The 19,197-nt window shown below is 43.1% G+C and overlaps 1 long non-coding RNA gene across 1 annotated transcript in view; it reads right to left on the reverse strand.

Moving 5' to 3' along the window:
• Nucleotides 1–18,248, reverse strand: part of LOC139028380 (uncharacterized) — a 112,001-nt gene extending 93,753 nt beyond the window's left edge. The window contains exon 1 of the long non-coding RNA XR_011480585.1: nucleotides 18,170–18,248. This is a non-coding gene — a long non-coding RNA (uncharacterized lncRNA). The remainder of the gene's footprint in view (nucleotides 1–18,169) is intronic.
• Between the last annotated feature and the right edge of the window lie 949 nt (nucleotides 18,249–19,197).

The following is a 19,197-nucleotide window of genomic DNA, read 5'->3' on the forward strand; positions in this document are numbered from 1 at the left end:
TTTATGTTCGTATTCTTATCTTTTATTATTTCTTATTTTTGTTGCATTGTCGAGAAGGAACCTGCAAGTAAGCATTTCGTTGGACCATGTGTATCCRGTACATACAACTAATAAAACTTGAAACTTGACTTATTTTGTACAAGGGGCTGTGTTCTAAGGATTCATCCATAGATACAGGAAAGCAAATAAAAGGGTTAATATTTATAAAAAATGACAAGTGTTGATGTATCGGCACGGTTCTGGTTTTGAGGCTTGGGCATCTGGGGGCTGCAGTTCATCTGTCTAATCCCCTGTAAGGAGAGAAAGGCATTCATAMTATTACAATGGTGTATTCATTTAATGTAATATATATTCYTGTTTGAAATGCATGCATATCATTAAATTGGACATGTTCTCCTCYATGTTCTCCTATAATATGCCAGAGTTTGTTTTGTATCCAGTGCATTTAGCTTATGTTAGGATGAAGTAGTCTAGGCCTTCTAATCTAATTGTATTGCATCGTATCACCTATCAATTAGTTATCAATGCATAACATGAATATAAAACCAAACTATCTTGAACATCAGTGCCATTTAATAATATGCATGGGTGTTATATACTATATATACAAAAGTATGTGGACACCCCTTCAAATTAGTGGATTCGGCTATTTCAGCCACACCCGTTGCTGACTGGTGTGTAAAATCGAGCACACAGCAATCTCCACTGAAGAGCTCACACAAGCTCACAGAATGGGACTGCCGAGTGCTGAAGCACATAGCTTTTTTGATGCTGGCTACGTGATGATGCAGTTTCCTGTTTATGTTAGAGGTCATGTCAAAGTATTTAGGTGCTCTGTGTTCTCCCATACTAGACGGTATGCTTTCTCAGGAGTTCTTGGAATATCACCCTTRAARGAACGGGAGAACGCAAGTGTGCATTTTGGAACACAACCTTCTCAAATCAAAGTTTATTTGTCACGTGCGCTGAATACAACAGGTGTAGACTTTACAGTGAAATGCTTACTTACAGGCTCTAACCAATAGTGCAAAAAAAGGTATTAGGTGAACAATAGGTAGGTAAAGAAATAAAACAACAGTAAAAAGACAGCCAATATATAGTAGTGAGGTTCTCTAATTGAATGACAACAAACACTTCATTGAAGAATCCCGTCCATAGTTCCCAGTTCTACTAGGAGTAGTACTGTTGACCAATCACAGATGAAGSGGCGTAGACTTTGGCTACCGAACTTCGACTTGCCTCAAGAAAAAAATATGTATGCACGAACAGCCAGAAAAAAACCTGCCGAACACCAAGACGAACGAAAGCGTAAACAAATGTCATAATATGTGTGGCAACCTTTTCAACTGGGAAGCATGCAAAAGGCTTCAGGAGATGTGGGCCTCCACCTGCCCAAGCAGCGAAGCATCAAAGAGCCCCAGCACCCCCACCTGTGACCCTGGCACAGTATCAACACAGGAACCCTCACATGGCTCAAGCTCTGGCAACACCTCAGTCAAGAGGACAAGCTTAGCCAGCACCACAGCCACACTAGTGGGCGCACACACACACACACACACACACACACACACACACACACACACACACCACCACACCCACACACACAGACACACATAGGCTGTATAAACATGGATGTACAGACAAGCATGTACATATCCACGCAAACACTTACTCAAACACACAAACATACGCATGCATGCACAAACACACACACAAACACGCACACACTTGTGTAACCCCCCCATGCACGTTCTAGACAGGCTCTTGATCTTTGAAACAGCTGTGACCAAAGACCTCAGCATCTGAGCATCTGTTAGGGACGTGCTAGAATGCACGCACACATGACTTGACAAATAAAAGGAGCTAAAAGAGTTATCCCACAAAGCCAATAGCAAATCATTATTGTCATGATACTTTTAAAACAATCTACTCAAATAAATTACATTCAGGAGGAGTAGTAGTGTTTTTGAAGATAACTGATCTTTCTTTACTTTATTGACTTTTTCACAAAGAACTTAAAGATGAATCCCAGGCACCTAGTCAATAACGGAATTGAGAATTAAATTAGGATGTGCTTTAAGCTGATTTACATTCAGACACAGCTTGCATAGCCTTTGAAGGCCGAGACGCAGTGACAGGAACCTCACGGCTGACCTTATTAGAGCCGCAGAGTGAAGACAGCTGGAGTGAATAACGAAACTGAGACTGTGCAGTTTAAAATGTCACAATGCTGCTACAGGTGTCAGATCTTAACTTGATGATTATTTTGTCACAAAGAATTTTCCTGCTGCATTAGGAAACTGAAATGAGCCTTGAGATTCTTAGAAAATGAGCAGTTCTCTTTCTCTCCTTGCGAGTGCAGTCGAGTCRTTGATATCAGGCCTGCTATCAAAATAATATTCTCTCTCGCTCGCTCAAACGCTGGGCCGTGGTCCTATTACTGCAACATTCAAATGTACAAAAATGTATCTGAAATGCAGCCATACACATCAACAACCGCTGTTTTATATATACTGATCAAAAATATAAATGTAAAGTGTTGGTCCCATATTTCATGAGCGTGTATGGCGARTGGCTTGCTGATGTCAACGTTGTGAACAGAGTGCCCCATGGTGGCGTTGGGTTATGGTATGGGMAGGCATAAGCTACAGACATCGAACACAATTGCATTTTATCRATGGCAATTTGAATGCACAGACATACCKTGACGAGATCCTGRGGCACATTGTYGTGCCATTCATCCSCCGCYATCACCTCATGTTTCAGCATGACAATTCACAGCCCCATGTCGCAAGGATCYGTACAYAATTCCTGGAAGCTGAAAATGTCCAAGTTCTTCCATGGCCTGAATACTCAGCAGACAKGKCACCCATTGAGCATGTATGGGATGCTCTGGATCGAATTGTACGATAGCTTCAGTGGTGGTCAGTGCCGTTTAAATGTATTTATTTTTTATGAGTATGGCCTTATTTCTATTACAGCATATTGGATGACTCTCATTCATATTCCATTAACCCAGTACAATGTAACAGCGATAGGTTTAGGYTACTACATGTTGCTAAAGTTTTTTTTTTATCCTGAAAAACTCTCCAGTCCCTAACGATTACAAGCATAACCACTATGCTTGAAAACATAAAAAGTGGTACTCAGTAATGTGTTGTAYTGGATATTCCCAAAACATAMGTTTTTATTCAGGGAAAAAAGTGAATTGCTTGCCACATTTAATTGCAGTATTATTTTAGTGCCTTGTTGCAAACAGGATGCATGTTTTGGAATAAATGTATTCTGTACAGGCTTCCTTCTTTTCACTCTGTCAATTAAGTTCTCAGTTTTCTCCTATCACAGCCATTAAAATGCACTGCTCAACTGAGGGATCTTACAGATAACTGTATGTGTGGGGTACAGCGATGGGCTAGTCATTCAAAAATCATGTTAAACACTATTATTGCACACAGAGTGAATCCATGCAACTTATTATGTGACTTATTATGTGACTTGTTAAGCACATTTTTACTCCTGAACTTATTTAGGCTTGCCATAGTAAAGGGGTTGAATACATATTGACTCAAGACATCAACTTCAACTTTAATGTTGTATTAATTTGTAAGCAATTTCGAAAATCATAATTACATTTGACATTATGGGGTATTGTGTGAAAGCCAGTGACAAAACATCTAAGTTTAATCCATTTTAAAATCAGGCTGTAACACAACAAAATATGGAACAAGTCAAGGGGTGTGAATACTGTAATTTTCTCGTCACTCTCCCTTCCCCTATTGTGTTTCACCATTGCATTTGGTGTTACTAGTTAAAATTAGTGGCAAAATTATTCTACTCTTACTGTAAACAACTCGACCAATACAAAAAATATGCTAAACAGTTAACAAAATGATTGCACATTAATAAAGGTAGCTAGCTCATTCTAAAATAGAGATGTGATTTCTGTACCAGGGGATTGTACTGTGTGCAAGTCTTCAATGTAGACCACAATTCGTTGAATGAGGTATTAGTGAATGGCTGGAACAAAAACCTTAAAACAGGTCTATAAAAAAAACTATGGCTGTCATGACTAAATTTGCCCTCATGTACTGAACAAGCTTATGAATGTTGGAGGTTAATCTCCTTGATGTGCCTCACTTCGGAGTGACTTTTTTTGTACGATGGACTGTGTTTTAAGGACCCATGCACAGATCCAAGAAAATCAATAAATGTTAACATTTATTCAAAATGACAACTGTTGATGTCTCCACATGTTTCTGGTTTTGAGGCTTGGGCATCTGGTGACACCTGCAAGGAGAGAGAAAGGCATCAATAATATTACAATGCTGTATTAAGGCTCCCGAGTGGCGCAGCGGTCTAAGGCAATGCATCTCAGTGCAAGAGACGTCACTGCAGTCCCTGGTTTGAATCCAGGCTGCATCACATCCGGCTGGGATTGGGAGTCCTATAGGGCGGCACACAATTGGCCCAGTTAAAAAAGAACATGAGTGAAAAAACACAGGAATCGCTCCATTTGTGACCCTGAAGAGAGATAGAGAGAGAGAGTAAGATAAAAGAGAGAGACATTTGAGTGAACAGAAGAGGTGAATGAAACGTGTGTCATTGAGCCTATGAGCCTTTGAGCCATTGTGGCTCTGACCTTGAGTTACTATCTGGGATTAGTCAACAAAAGGACCACGACAGACAGCGAGGATTATGCAACAAGTAGATTGGTGGAGTGGATAAGACGGACAATAAAAGAGAGGGAGAGTTAGAGAGCAAGAGAGGGATGTGTGATGGAAGGGAAGAAGTGAAGCAGCTGTTTGATCAGAGCTAGAGCCAATTAGGACATTGAATCATTGATGAGACCTACATTTACCTTACAAACATTAAAAGGATAGAAAATTAGGGATAGAGAGGAAGCTCTTTAAATGCCACCCCTGAAGTGTGTTTATAACAGACTGTTTCATCATCTTATTACCAAACCCAGCTAGTACATTTGGTTCCTTAAAAGTTGTGGGAACTAATGATTTTGGTTTCACACTGGTTGTGAGAATGAATGAAGCTTCCTAAGTTTCCTGACCAATAAAACAGAAATGCAAATGTCACCTGTTCTGGGAATTTTAGGTTTCTGAGAACATTTTACTCTGGTTCCTTTAAACTTTTCCTGGTAGGTTTTATTAACACTCGGAGGACGTAAATTCTAGGTTATTTAGAGTTTTTTTTAATAACTTCCTTAAAACTTTCACTGAATGTTTCAATAAGACCTTTAATAAKACTGCTAGCTTATTTTGGGGATTTTTTTTTTTTACTCCAAGCACAGATAGGACAAATGACAATTCATTTCCTTAGGCATTAATCATGCATACTCATGTCATTTTTCTTGTGACACGGCATCAGTGCAATTCAAACCTATTATCTTGTGTTCTCTATCCATGGAATTAGTCCACTGTGCCACCATGACTGAGGTAGAATGCCATGTTTTTTACGCATACAAAGCTGTTCATTTTAGTTTATTGAAACAGACCTAATTTCAAAGGAAACAAGCATTCATTAAGATGAGGTGTGACCAATGAGCAAGCACGACCAACACACATGAACAGGTAGAGGATAGAGAGAGTTTAGTTGAGAACAGAATGTGTTGGTCCCATGTTTTATGAGCTGAAATAAAAGATTCCAGAAATGTTCCATAYACACAAAAAGCTTAATTCTCTCAATTATTGTGCACCAATTTGTTTACATCTTTGTTAGTGAGAATTTCTCCTTTGCCAAGATAATCTATCCACCTGACATGGGTGGCATATCAAGAAGCTGGTTAAAAAGCATGGTCATTACACAGGTGCACTTTGTGCTGGGGAAAATGAAAGGCCACTCTTAAATGTACAGTTTTGTCACACAACACAATGCCACAGATGTCTCAAGTTTTGAGGGAGCGTGCAATTGGCATGCTGACTGCRGGAATGTCCACCAGAGCTGTTGCCAGATAATTTAATGTTMATTTCTCTRCCATGTCGTTTTAGAGAATTTTTCAGTAGTTCCAACCATTCTCACAACCGCAGACCACGTGTATGGCGTCATGAGGRMAAGCAGTTTGCTGATGTCAACGTTGTGAACAGTGTCCCATGGTGGCGGTRGGGTTATGGTATGGGCAGGCATAAGCTATGGACAACGAATACAATTGCATTTTATCGATGGCAATTTGAATGCATAGAGATACCGTGACGAGATCCCGAGGCCCATTGTCGTGCCATTCATCCGCTGCCATCACCTCATGTTTCAGCATGATAATGCACAAACCCATGTTGGAAGGATCTGTACACAATTCCTGGAAGTATCACGGCTCAGAATAAGACCCAGATGCAGACACAGGAGGAGGACAGTTCGAATCTCGAATCGCAGGCAGAGGTCAGTAATCCAAGGCAGAGTCAATTAGGGACCGAACGGCAGGCAGAGTCAGGGCAGGCAGAATGGTCAGATCCGGGAAGACTAGAAAACAAAACTTGAGAAACAGGAAAAACAGGAAACACGCTGGCAAGACAAGCCGAACTGGCACAGACAAACAGAAAACGCAGGTATAAATATAGAGGAGATAATGGTGACAAATGGGAGACACCTGGTGGGGGATGGAGACAAGCACAAGACAGATGAATCAGATCAGGGTTGTGACAGTTAACCCCCCCCCCCCCCCCTTCCCCCTCTAGGGGCACCACCTGGCGTCCTACATGGCAACATACCCGGCGCAGAACTTAGCGATGAGGGCTGGGTCCAGGATGTTTCTAGTAGGGACCCAGCACCTCTCCTCCGGGACTAAACCCTCCCAGTCAACCAGGTAATAGAATCCCCTTGCCCTGAGTTGAACATTCAGGATTCAGGAGGCGTCTCCACCATTTACGCCAGATGGCCGTCGATAAGATGGGAGAGAGGAGTGGCCTTGAAAACAGAAGACAAGGGCTATGACACAGAGGTTTAATCCTAGTCTTCATAAAGTGGGATGTATACGAACAGCAGAGGGGCTAAGGATTTTAGAGATGGGGAAAGGGCCGATAAAATCGGGGGAAAGTTTATGGGACTCCACCCAGAGGGGCAGATCCCGAGTGGAAAGCCATACTCTCTGCCCAAGATGTAGCGGGGAGCAGGGGTCCGGTGGCGGTTCACCTGTTGCTGATATCTGGAGGTGGTCTTGAGAAGAGCGGACCGGGCTCTCTWTYAGTCACGACAACAGCGGCGGACGAACATCTGGGCAGAGGGTATGCTGACTTCTTCCTCTTGCTCAGGGAAGAGCGGGGGCTGATATGCCAAGGAACACTCGAAGGCCGAGAGACCAGTGGCCGAGCAGGGAAGGGTGTTGCGGGCGTATTCCACCCACACGAGTTGCTGGCTCCAGGTGGTGGGATTGGCAGAGGCGAGGCAACAAAGAGCCGTCTCCAGGTCCTGATTGGCTCGCTCCGACTGTCCATTAGACTGGGGATGAAAGCCAGAGGACAGGCTGGCCGACGACCCAATGAGGGTGCAGAACGCCTTCCAGAACCGGGATGAGAACTGAGGACCGCGATCAGAGACCATGTCGACCAGAAGTCCATAGATCAGGAAGACGTGCTGCACCATGAGCTGGGCTGTATCCTTGGCTGAGGGCAACATGGGAAGGGGAATAAAATGGGTGGCTTTGGAAAACCTATCTACCACCGTTGGGGGGTGGAGACAAGCACCAGACAGGTGAAACAGATCAGGGTGTGACAGGAAGAGGAGTGGGACAACATTCCACATGTTACAATCAATAGCCTGATCAACTCTATGCGAATTAGATGTATCGCGCTTCATGAGGCAAATGGCGGTCACACCAGATACGGACTGGTTTTCTGATCCACACCCCTACTTTTTTTTAAGGTATCTGTGACCAACAGATGCATATCTGTATTCCTAGTCGTGTGAAATCCATAGATTAGGGCCTAATCAATGTATTTCCTTATATGAACTCAGTAAAATCTTTTAAATTGTTGCATGTTGCGCCTATATTTTTGTTCATTATACAGTATCAGTCAAAAGTTTGAACACACCTACTCATTCATTAGTTTTTCTTAATTTTTTATATATTGTAGAATAATAGTGAAGACATCAAAGCTATGAAATAACACACATGGAATCATGTAKTAACCAAAAAATGTAAAACAAATCTAAATATATTTTACATTTGAGATTCTTCAAAGTAGCCACCCTTTGCCTTGACGACAGCTTTGCACACTGAACAATTTGAGAACATGAATTTAAATAGAACCATGGGTGTCACGCCCTGGCCTTAGTTATCTTTGTTCTCTTTATTATTTTGGTTAGGTCAGGGTGTGACGAGGGTGGTTTGTGTGTTTTTGTCTCGTCTAGGGTGTTTGTACTGTCTAGGGTTTTTTTGTACAGTTATGGGGTTGTGTTCATTATAGGTGTTTATGTAAGTCTATGGTTGCCTAGATTGGTTCTCAATTAGAGGCAGGTGTTTGTCGTTGTCTCTGATTGGGAACCATATTTAGGCAGCCATGTTCTTTGGGTATTTTGTGGGTGATTGTTTCCTGTGTCAGTGTTTGTGCCACACGGGACTGTTACGGTTTGTTCACGTTTATTGTTTTGTATTGGTGTTCATAGTTCAGTTTTCTATATTAAAACATGGATACCTACCACGCTGCGTATTGGTCCRATCCTTGTTACACCTCTTCAGAGGAAGAAKAGGAAGACAGCCGTGACAATGRGGAAACCTGTAGGAAACGCTTTGATGAAGTACTGCATTTCTGACAGAAGAACGTTGTTTCTTAATGTTCTCAGAACTATTGAGAACATTCCCAATGTTAAAAAACGTTCCTAGAAAACTACCAAAAATGTAACTAAATGTACCTATGTTTTGAACTTTTAGGAAACTTTATGCTAAAGTAATGAAATACCAAGAAAATAACATATTTTTGTCAAGTTCCTTAAATGTGTTGAGCAATGTTCCTGTCACATATACTCCCTCTCCAGCCTCTAGGTCATCAGGCTGCTGATTATCCCCCACACCTGTCACCATCATCTCGCACACCTGCGCCTCATGACACTCACCTTGACTCCATCACCTTGATTATCTTCCCTTATATCTGTCACTTCTTTCCTCAGGTGTTATTGACTCTGTTTTCATGTCGGTGCATTGTTTGTGTTTCGTGGTCATAGTTTATTTTATTTATTAAAACACTCACTCCCTGAACTTGCTTCCTGACTCAGCGCWCTCATTACAGTTCCAAAGCCAAGCAACTATCCTGCACCATTCCCAGAATGCTGAGAGAAGGTTGTATGCAACATAACCATAGGACAACCATACTCTTAGAAACATAAGGTTGTCAGAACGGTATGTGTTAGCTGGGCACTGTACTGTACACCAGTAATACATGAAGATTTAGGATGGAATTTAATCAAACATGCTATAGCATGTTTACACAGTGTCTTTGTTTGAGCCCTTACTAATGCCCAAACTGGACGCATCTACAGGCACCTGTGCAGGAAGTCTATCTGGTAATAGGTTTTTAGTAGACCTAAAAAACATTCTATACTTTTATTTCACTATAAGAAAAGGGGCTACTGTGTAGTAAATTCTGCCCAAATAGAGCTTTTGACCTATACATCCTTTTAACAATGTTTGAGCATATGGGTTTATAGTGTTTGTTGGTTATCATGCACCAGGCAGCTATTATGTCTCTTTGTGTTTGTTTACATGCCATTGTTGTTCCSTTTCAGTCAGTCAACTTCGGTACAACATATTATGGGGAGCAAAKGTGGAAAAAGTACTAAATTATCATACTTGAGTAAAAGTAAAGATACCTTAATAGAAAATGAYGTAAAATGAAGTAAAAGTGAAAGTCATCCAGTAAAATACTACTTGAGTAAAAGTCTAAAAGTATTTGGTTTTAAATATACTTAAGTATCAAAAGTAAAGTTASCTGCTAAAATATACTTAAGTATCAAAAGTAAGAATCATTTACAATTCCTTATATTAAGCAAACAAGATGGCACAATTTTATTTATATTTTTATTTACGGATAGTCATGGTCACACTCCAGCACTCAGATATAATTGAAAAACAAAGCGTTTGTCTTTAGTGAGTCTGCCAGATCAGAGGCAGTAGGGATGACCAGGGATGTTTCCTTGATAAGTGTGCGAATTGGACCATTTCTGTCCTGTTAAGCATTTAAAATGTAACGAGTACTTTTGGGTGTCTGGGAAAATGTATGCAGTAAAAAGTACATCATTTTATTAAAGAATGTAGTTAAGTAAATGTAAAAGTTGCCAAAAATAAATAGTAAAGTACAGATACCCTAAAAAAACTACTTAAGTAGTACTTTGAAGTATTTTTACTTTAGTATTTTACACCACTGATGGGGAGTCACACTCTCACGACTTCGGTTGAAGGATCTACAATCAAGCCTGACAAGGCAAATGAAATCCTCGCCTCACTGGAAGCCCAACTTCCACAGGTGGTAAGTGTGAGGCTCGGATTGATTCCTTCAATTATTCCGCTCTTCAACTTGGTGTGAACAGGAACGATTCATACTAYTAAAACAAATAATTGGAACACGAGAACATGTCTTACCGTGCCGCATGCGGTCAGAGGTTAGCTAGCATAGTTTAGGCTAAAGAGCCTCCTGGCTAAGGTCGGCTAGCATGCATATCTTCCGGTGAATGAAGCTTACTAGCATTCCYCCGGCACTATGGCAACCCCATTCCTATTTTAAATTCCTGGAAATTGGACGGCGTAAGGAGAGTGGTGCTTGCACTCTCCTCCGATGAGGAAGTAGTCCTGAGCAGCTGAGCCACTCCGCAAAAACATTGCTGTGATGCCAGTGCTCCTACATTTTGTTACGGCAAACGGGGACCTACATCAGCCATTGCTGGAGCCCTCTGTGAACATAAGAGGGCCGGGTTTTATGCAGGCTATACAACCTCACGGAAGCACAATGTGTGTTGAAAGCTTGTCCAAGTTTAATCCCCTCTGGTACCCTGCGTTACATGGTGTTCACAGGGTTAAAGGGGTATATTAATCTCCCCAGGGCGGGGAGTAATACGTTGGGTGATTCACTCTCTGTCCACAAGGGGGATTTCTGCCTGTAGCTCACTAGTCCCTATGAGGTGTCAAGTGATACAGGTTATGGGCCCTGTAGGTGATTGGTGGTTGGTAGCGGAGTCGAGGGAACAAGCAAGGTTGGACACGACCATGCTATTATCCCACACACAGTCTCTGTGGTTCATATGTACGCCGAAATGAACTGTCTTACTCCAGCTCAGCACTTTTCATTCCTGGGAATTAGATTTGATTACCAATCGCCCCTGTCTGTTACCACAGAAGGCGTCAGTTTTTCAGAGCCGTCTGTCCCAGCTGCGTTACAAGGCGCKTTGTCGCCAGTAATTATAGCCTCCATGATAAAGTGTTTTTATGTGTGCGGTGCAGATATGTTTTATTGTCACATACACCAGATTGGTGCAGTAAAATGTGTTGTTTTACAKGGTCAGCCATGGCAGTACGGTGCCYTTGGAGCAAATTAGGGTTAAGGGCCTTGTTCAAGGACACCTGTCGCCAGATGGCACTGCCAATCGTGGTACGTCACTGATCGCAGGAGACCTTTATGCAAAACTTGGGACATAAACATATTTTTTTCAACCTCAAATGCCACCGTGTTCACAGGTGCCAAAAGTGTTGTCTCACGCATGTTAGTTAGATGAAAAGCATCCCTTCTCCAGTGRTAGAAAAAGGACCCAATTGTCATACTTGAGTAAAAATAAAGATACCTTAATAGAAAATTACTCAAATAAAAATTGAATTAGGTATAAAAAGTAAATGTAATTGCTAAAATATACTTAAGGATCAATTTTCTTGTTTTTAAAATTTACGGATAGCCAGGGGCACACTAATATTCAGACATAATTTACAAATGAAACATGCGTGTTTAGTGAGTCCACCATATCAGAGGCAGTAGGATGACCAGGGATGTTCTGTTGAGAAGTGTGTGAATTGGACCATTTTCCTGTGCTGCTAAGCACTCACAATGTAATGAGTACTTTTGGGTGTCAAGGAAAATGTATGGAGTAAAAAGTACAATATTTTATTAAGGAATGTAGTGAAGTAAAAGTAGTCAAAAATATAAATAGTAAACTAAAGTACAGATACCCCAAAAAACTACTTGAGTAGTACATTAAAGTATTTTTACTTAAGTACTTTACACCACTGCGCAGTGTCGCCTTGGATCATGCAAACAGTAATGTCAGGGTACAGGCTACAATTTGTTATGTGTCCCCCCAAGCATATGCAGCGTCACCACATTGACTGTTCCAGAGGCCTCTGTGCCCGTTTTGAGGGAARAAATATCCTCCCGTCTCCAGAAGCAGGCAATCTGAATGGTTCCTATGTCAAAGATCCAGGACAGCTGGTACAGCCGGTATTTCATGGTTCCGAGGGACGGGACTTTGCGTCCCATTCTATATCTACGTGCCCTCAGCTAGCACCTCAAAAGCACCTACAAACTCAGAATGGTCATGAGCCGCCGGCTATTACAGACGATTGGCTGCCGACGGCAGAGTTGAGGGGGCAAACAGTGTTACACACATCCATGTTACTGTCCCGTATTCAGCCTCTAGGCTTCAAAAGAAACCAGAAAAATAACTGTCTTTCTATCTCAGCAAATTCCGTTTCTGAGGTTTGAGCTAGACTCACTTGTGTAYCCCGATTTTCTATCCCCACAGAAGGTGTCCTAGTTCCGGCCTTACTTAGTAGAATTTCAGCTGGGTCACACAGAGCGTTTTTGCCAGTGCCTACGCCTTCTGGGGATGATGGCTTCTGTGATGGAAGTCGTTAACGTGGGGCTATTGTTGATGTGGCCCTTCCAGCGCTGAATGCTAGCCACTCACCTGGAAGTATCTCGCAGCCTAAGCCGGTTGCTTCGGGTGTCGCCGTGGGACCCTCTGCTATACTCCAATGGGCTGTTGTATCCCACAAGGTGATCATAACAGATCCATCCCCCCGAGGGTGGGGCGCGCTGTACGAAGGCAACTCAATTCATCGGGTATGGACACTGGTGCGGAGTGCATATCAATTACCCGGAGCTCCTAATGGTGTATCTGGCGCTCAGGCGCTTMCCCCTGCTTTTGTTGGGCTGGCTTGTGCTGGTCAGAAAMGACAATATGTCAGTGGTGGCATGCATCAACAGATGGGAAGAGACTCTGTCTCTCTCCCTCCTAACCTTGGCTCGGTCCCTACTGCTGGGGAGCAGTGTGCACAGAAGTCGAGTCTACTCCTCTGGGTGGTCTCCCAGGAATGGGAMATTTTCGTCAGGGCCTATGTAAATCTTAACGGATTGCAAGAAAACGCGCCGGCGCTCCAGTGTCCTCGAACCGTCCTTTCCGCGTGTGGTTCTGATTCAGCCCACATTGGAGAGTGCGCGCCGTTAGGGCTTATCATTGATTCTTGTGGCTTTCCGTTGGCCCAGGCAGCCTTGGTTTGTGGAGATCATTCGCCTTTTAGGCGGGGACCCGTGGCAACTCCCGTTGTGCAGGGACCTGTTGTCCAAGGTGCACAGGCAGGTTTTGCAAGCGAGGCCTGAGATTTGGTTCCTATGGGCCTGGCCCCTGAGAGGGCCAATCTGATGACTAGAGGTTTACCTCCGAATGTTATTGCTACCATTTCGTCTGTGAGGGCGCACTCCAAGAGAGGGCTGGATGCGTATAAACGGCAAGTGTTTGAGTGTGGTAATCAACAGAGCCTCACTAGGTCCACCCCGATTGTGCGGTACCTGAAAGCTATATGTTGTCTCAGACCGGTCTCTAAACCTATTGCGCCTCCATGGGACTTGGCGCTGGTTTTGGAGGCACCGTGTGCGGCCCCCTTTGAGCCTCTGGAGTCGGTGGATCTGAAGATCCTCTACTACATAACTTCTGTGCTCATGGCTTTGGCCTCGACTAAACATGTTGGGGACCTCCACRCGTTATCCGGTACTCAGTTCGTCCCGGGCGACTCTAAAGGGAAATTGCATCCAAATGTGGTCTTAGCCAGGACTTTTGTAGGCGATATCCTACAGGTCCTTAGCTTTTGAGCCATTTCCCTTTTCGCCTCCTGTTGCTTCTGAAGAGCAACAGAGGTTACTTGCTCTGTGTCCAGTGCAAGCTTTACGCATGTACATTGAATGGACCCAGGATATCCGGTTGTGTGACCAGTTTTTGGTCTGTTTGCTAATCCAGCTCTCGGCAGGGCGCTAMCTAAGCAGCTTCTCTCCCACTGGAATGTGGAGGCTATCTTCCTGGCATAAAGCAGCAAAGGGGTAAGGGTTACCTAGCGGTGTACACGCCCGCTCCATCAGGGGTCTGGCAGCGTTTTAGGCGTTGTTTAAACTGTTGACTGTAGGAGATATGTGTTGCAGCGTTTTGGCCATCACCACACACTTTTGTGAGGTTTTATCACTTGGATGTCACTGCTCCCAGTGTAGCCCACAGGGTGCTTATGGCTGGGACAGGGGAAAATCACTAGGCAGCACACCATGTGCGCAATACYTAGACTGACACATCTGGCAGGGTCAGGTCTGGGTGGTTTGCCATGGGCCATTTCCATTTAGTATCCGTTGGGGTCTGCTTGGAGCGTTGGAGTCGGCTTGGGGCGTGATTATATTTCCCCATATTATGTTGTACCAAAGTTGACTGACTGAAATGTAACGTAACGTTATGACTATAACTAATATTCCCTGAAGGAGGGAAAAGAGGTAAAACATGAGGTACAACCTGTTACTGGGCTGGGTGAAGAGCGGTATTCATTTGAAGGAATGAATCCGAGCCTCACGCTTATCACCTGTGGAAGGTGGGGCTTCCAGCGAGGCGYGGATTTCATTGGCCTTGTCAGGTGTGATTGTAGATCYTTCAGCCAAAGTTGCGAGAGTGCAACTCCCCAAAGTACCTTGTATCTTGTATCCCTCCTTCAGGGAACAGTAGTTAATAGGCATAGCGTTACATTTTCACATTTCTAATGGGCTGTGAACTTAGTCTCTTCTGTGAAGACAGTGATGCTTTGAAACCAACTCTGGGTCTAAGGAAGCCCTCARGATGACATTTAGGAGGGGCATCATGTCAGACCATATGATAGACGCATCAACTGAAAGATATAACCACTKGCCAAACCATTTCACAGAGGTACGATAATCCATCCCATTATTGTTGGCCTAACTACAGAATCAGTTCAAATGTGTGTGTGTCAGTGTATATAAGYGTCTATACAATGGTGCCTAAATGTACACATTGTGTACATGTGCCTGTGTGTGTGTATGTGCCTGTGTGTGTGTGTATAAGGGAGGCTTCCTGTCCAGTCTAGAAATCTTTCAATCCACAGCATCCAGTGACAGATAGAGGATGAGAAGCGCATTGACCTGTCACTGCAACCCCTACCACCCCTTCTCCTCGTCCCCCTTTTCCTCCACCTCCACTCTCTCCAGTCTGTTCTCCCAGGATGCCAGTGACCCATGTGCCTATCCGTCAGCTCACCCCCTCACCACCTTCTGTCAACCCCTCCCACCCTCTCCCTCATTCCCTGCCATCTGTTCTCTCGCTAACCTCCGCATCCCATCTTTTCTTCACCATATTCCACCTGTATGGCTGATGGCGTCACAACGGTTCACAATGGCATAAGCCTCCACTCTAGAGAGCATCCTTCACCTTCACAAAATGACCAGTGAAGACTGGCTCCAATTGGGTCCCCAGCTAAAGCTGCCTGAGACGAGAGCAGAGGAGAGCTGCGTCCAATGAAAGAGAAGCAAATCTGGAGTCCAGTAATCTAAGATGACACATCATTATAGAGTGCAGCTCCACTCGTGATGCAGAACGCCAATAACAATACACACAAATCTGTCTGCATTGAATGGCCCCAGACAATGGCAGATCTAATACCTAACCTGCTAATATATCCCTCTCTTMCTCTGGAGAGCTGACAGCTGTGTGTGTGTACTCAAGGTAAACCTTGTTAAGTGTTTTCAAAAGAAAACTTTGAACGCACTGAATCAATAATTAATTACCTAAAGGAGTCATTTGACTGGCCCAGATGTAGTCAACAATTGCACAGGAAAACAGAGGAGCTAATTCCAGTAATGATCCCATGGTTCTGGAGTCTAGACAGAGTGGTTCATGGAGATCATTGTGGAATTGACTGTTGGTTGACTAGTGCAACTGGGTKGTCCAAGCTGGCCATTTTGAGCCAAAAAACTCTAACTCTAGCTAGACTATCAGTTATCACTGTGAAATTAAGAATCATTTAGGCCACATTTTCAAACTAGAGAGGAAATGGAAGAGATAGGTCCAACTCAGCTAAAAATCTGTCTCCATCCAGCAGGTGGTGTTTTTTGTTGTTTCCCTACCAAGCAAGGATTTTTTGTATGGAGGTCAATGAGAGTGTCGAATTATGTAAAAAMAWWWTKTATGGYTTATTTGCTACGTGAGATTTATTGATCTAATAAAAGTTTTGTAATGCTTAAGTTGTTAGAAGTGTACTGATATAAGTAGGACATGTGACATCCCGGCAACTTTGARWAAAAACACTTTAAATCGGAGTTATCTCGAGATGGCTGTATATATTCATGGAATGAGGCTAGTAGCATAGCATCTCTCTCCATTAAATACAGGAGGTTGACATCAACAACCCTCATTGAATATTCAAAAAAGGATTAGAATAATGAGATGTATCCACCAATCCAAAGAAAGGTTAAGCGGGATCTAGACCACCCGCTGTGCCGCTTTGTGGACAACGACCCCCATTGTTAGTGCGGAGAGAGACATGTATCGTGTCAGTATACCCATAATCATTGGTCAAACTCATTCCACGGAGGGCCGAGTGTCTGCGGGTTTTTTGATTGATGTAATTAAGGTAACTGATTAGTAGGAGGATGAAGTAAGCGCATTGCTGACTCTGTCACTCCACCCCTTCTCCCCGTCCCCCTTTCCTCCAGTCTGTTCTCCCAGGATGCCAGTGACCCATGTGCCTATCCGTCAGCTCACCCCCTCACCACCTTCTGTCAACCCCTCCCACCCTCACAACCCTCACCTGGTTRTCTAGGTCTTACTTGAAAGGAAAAAACTAAAACCATTAGACACTAGGCCATCCATGGAATGAGTTTGACACCACTGGTTAAGGTGTTTAAAATGAGCATCACMTGATTCAACTACTCAAGGGCTTGATGAATCAAGTGTGTTAGTGTTGGTTTGGAAGAAAAACAAATGTGTCAGCTGAGGAGGCCCCAGGACTGGAATAGAACCCCCCCTGGATTAAATCCCAAAAAGATCAAGAGGGTCAATTAACTTCTTATGGGCAGGTGGGACGGGAGCGCGAAATTCGAACTACAGAATTATAWATATTTTACTTTCATAAAATCACAAGTGTAATTCATCAAAATAAAACCTAACTTCTTGTTAATCCAGCCGCTGTGTGAGATTTCAAATAGGCTTTACGGCGAAAGCACACCATGCGATTATCTGAGGACAGCTCCCTGCATACAAAAGCATGAAAAACATATTTCAACCAGGCAGGTGCGCCACAAATGTCAGAAATAGCGATATAATAAATGCCTTACCTTTGATGATCTTCTTCTGTTGGCACTCCAAAAGGTCCCAGATACATCACAAATGGTCATTTTATTCGATAATGTCCTTCTTTATATCCATAAAAACTAAATTTAGCTGGCGCTCTTCAGTCAATAATCCACCCACTTTCCCTCCATCAAAATGCATCCCAAACGTTACCAATAAACTTTTCCAAACAAGTCAAACAATGTTTATAATCAAACATTAGGTACCCTAATACGTAAATAAATGATAAAATKTAAGAATTGTTAATGTCTTTACCGGGGATAAATACCAAAGAACGTGTTCTCTTCCACTCGCTTGGAAACCCTACAGACAAAATGGGAGCCACCTAGAAAAACTACAATTTCTGGCTAATTTTTCCAAAAACCAGCATGAAACTCTTTCTAAAGACTGTTGACATCTAGTGGAAGCCCTAGGAACTGCAATCTGGGAGGATTTCGCCTTATAATAAAAACTTCATTTTTTTGGGATATTTGTCCTTGGGGTTTCACCTGCCACATCAGTTCCGTTATACTCACAGACATAATTTTAACAGTTTCAGAAACGTTAGAGTGTTTTCTATCCAAATCTACCAATTATATACATATCCTAGCCTCTGGGCCTGAGTAACAGGCAGTTTACTTTGGGCACGCTTTTCATCCGGACGTGAAAATACTGCCCCCTACCCAAGAGAGGTTAACTTGATAGAAAAGACAGGGTGACATTGTCCCAGGGCTGGCTCGCTGGCTCTCTCTCGCTCTCTTGCTCTCTCTCAATGACGGCTCATTTCCTCCACTTCCTGCTCAGCTGCACAATTATCCTAATTTCAGCCGAGCGATAAATATAGGAGGGGAGAGAGGGAGGAGGAAGAGATGCTCTTACAGATCCTCTCATGTTGGTAAAGCCAAAGAATACTTGAGAACAGTCCAGCACTGCACTGACCAGGGGAGAAGGTAAGTTGAGCCACCTCTCAAAGTCAATGGCAGTTCTGTGTCCTGATAGAGTTGAGAGGGAGCCAGACGTAGAGAGAGTGAGTGTGTGTGCATTGTTGTATGTGCACACGTGTGTGTGAGGTGTGGGGGAGAGCAATGCAACAAAAACAACCTAATAAAAACTGGGGGCATCAATAGTTTTAGCATAAATTGGAATGGGGAATGAAATAGTGAATGACAGCTGGYGGGAATGAGGAATGGCGCATGTTAATGTGGGTTTATGAGCCTGAGACAGACCCAGAGAGACTTTTAATAACACTCAGCTACTCTGGCACAGCCATTCAGGTGGCCCATAATCTGCACTGTCATAATGAAGAGAATATGCTAATGTTAAAACCCCATCAAACAAAACAACCTGTTTGTGCATGTTCATGTGTGTGAGAGAGAGAGAGTGAGAAAAGGGGGATAGAAAAGGAGAAAGGTTATTGCTTTTCATACTGTGACTCTGCACACACTTTGTCACTCCAGAACTTCTCAACTATGTCATGAATATTGCTAGTATGATGTTCTCAATTTTGCACCTTTCGCTTCAATTTGTGCTTCTTAAATACCTTCATAAGCATTTAATCATATCCCTGAATATACAGTACCAGTCAGTTTTGACACACCTACTCATTCAAGGGTTTTTCTTTATTTTTTT

The sequence above is a fragment of the Salvelinus sp. IW2-2015 genome, linkage group LG11 (assembly GCF_002910315.2).
Source record: "Salvelinus sp. IW2-2015 linkage group LG11, ASM291031v2, whole genome shotgun sequence".
Taxonomy (NCBI): domain Eukaryota; kingdom Metazoa; phylum Chordata; class Actinopteri; order Salmoniformes; family Salmonidae; genus Salvelinus; species Salvelinus sp. IW2-2015.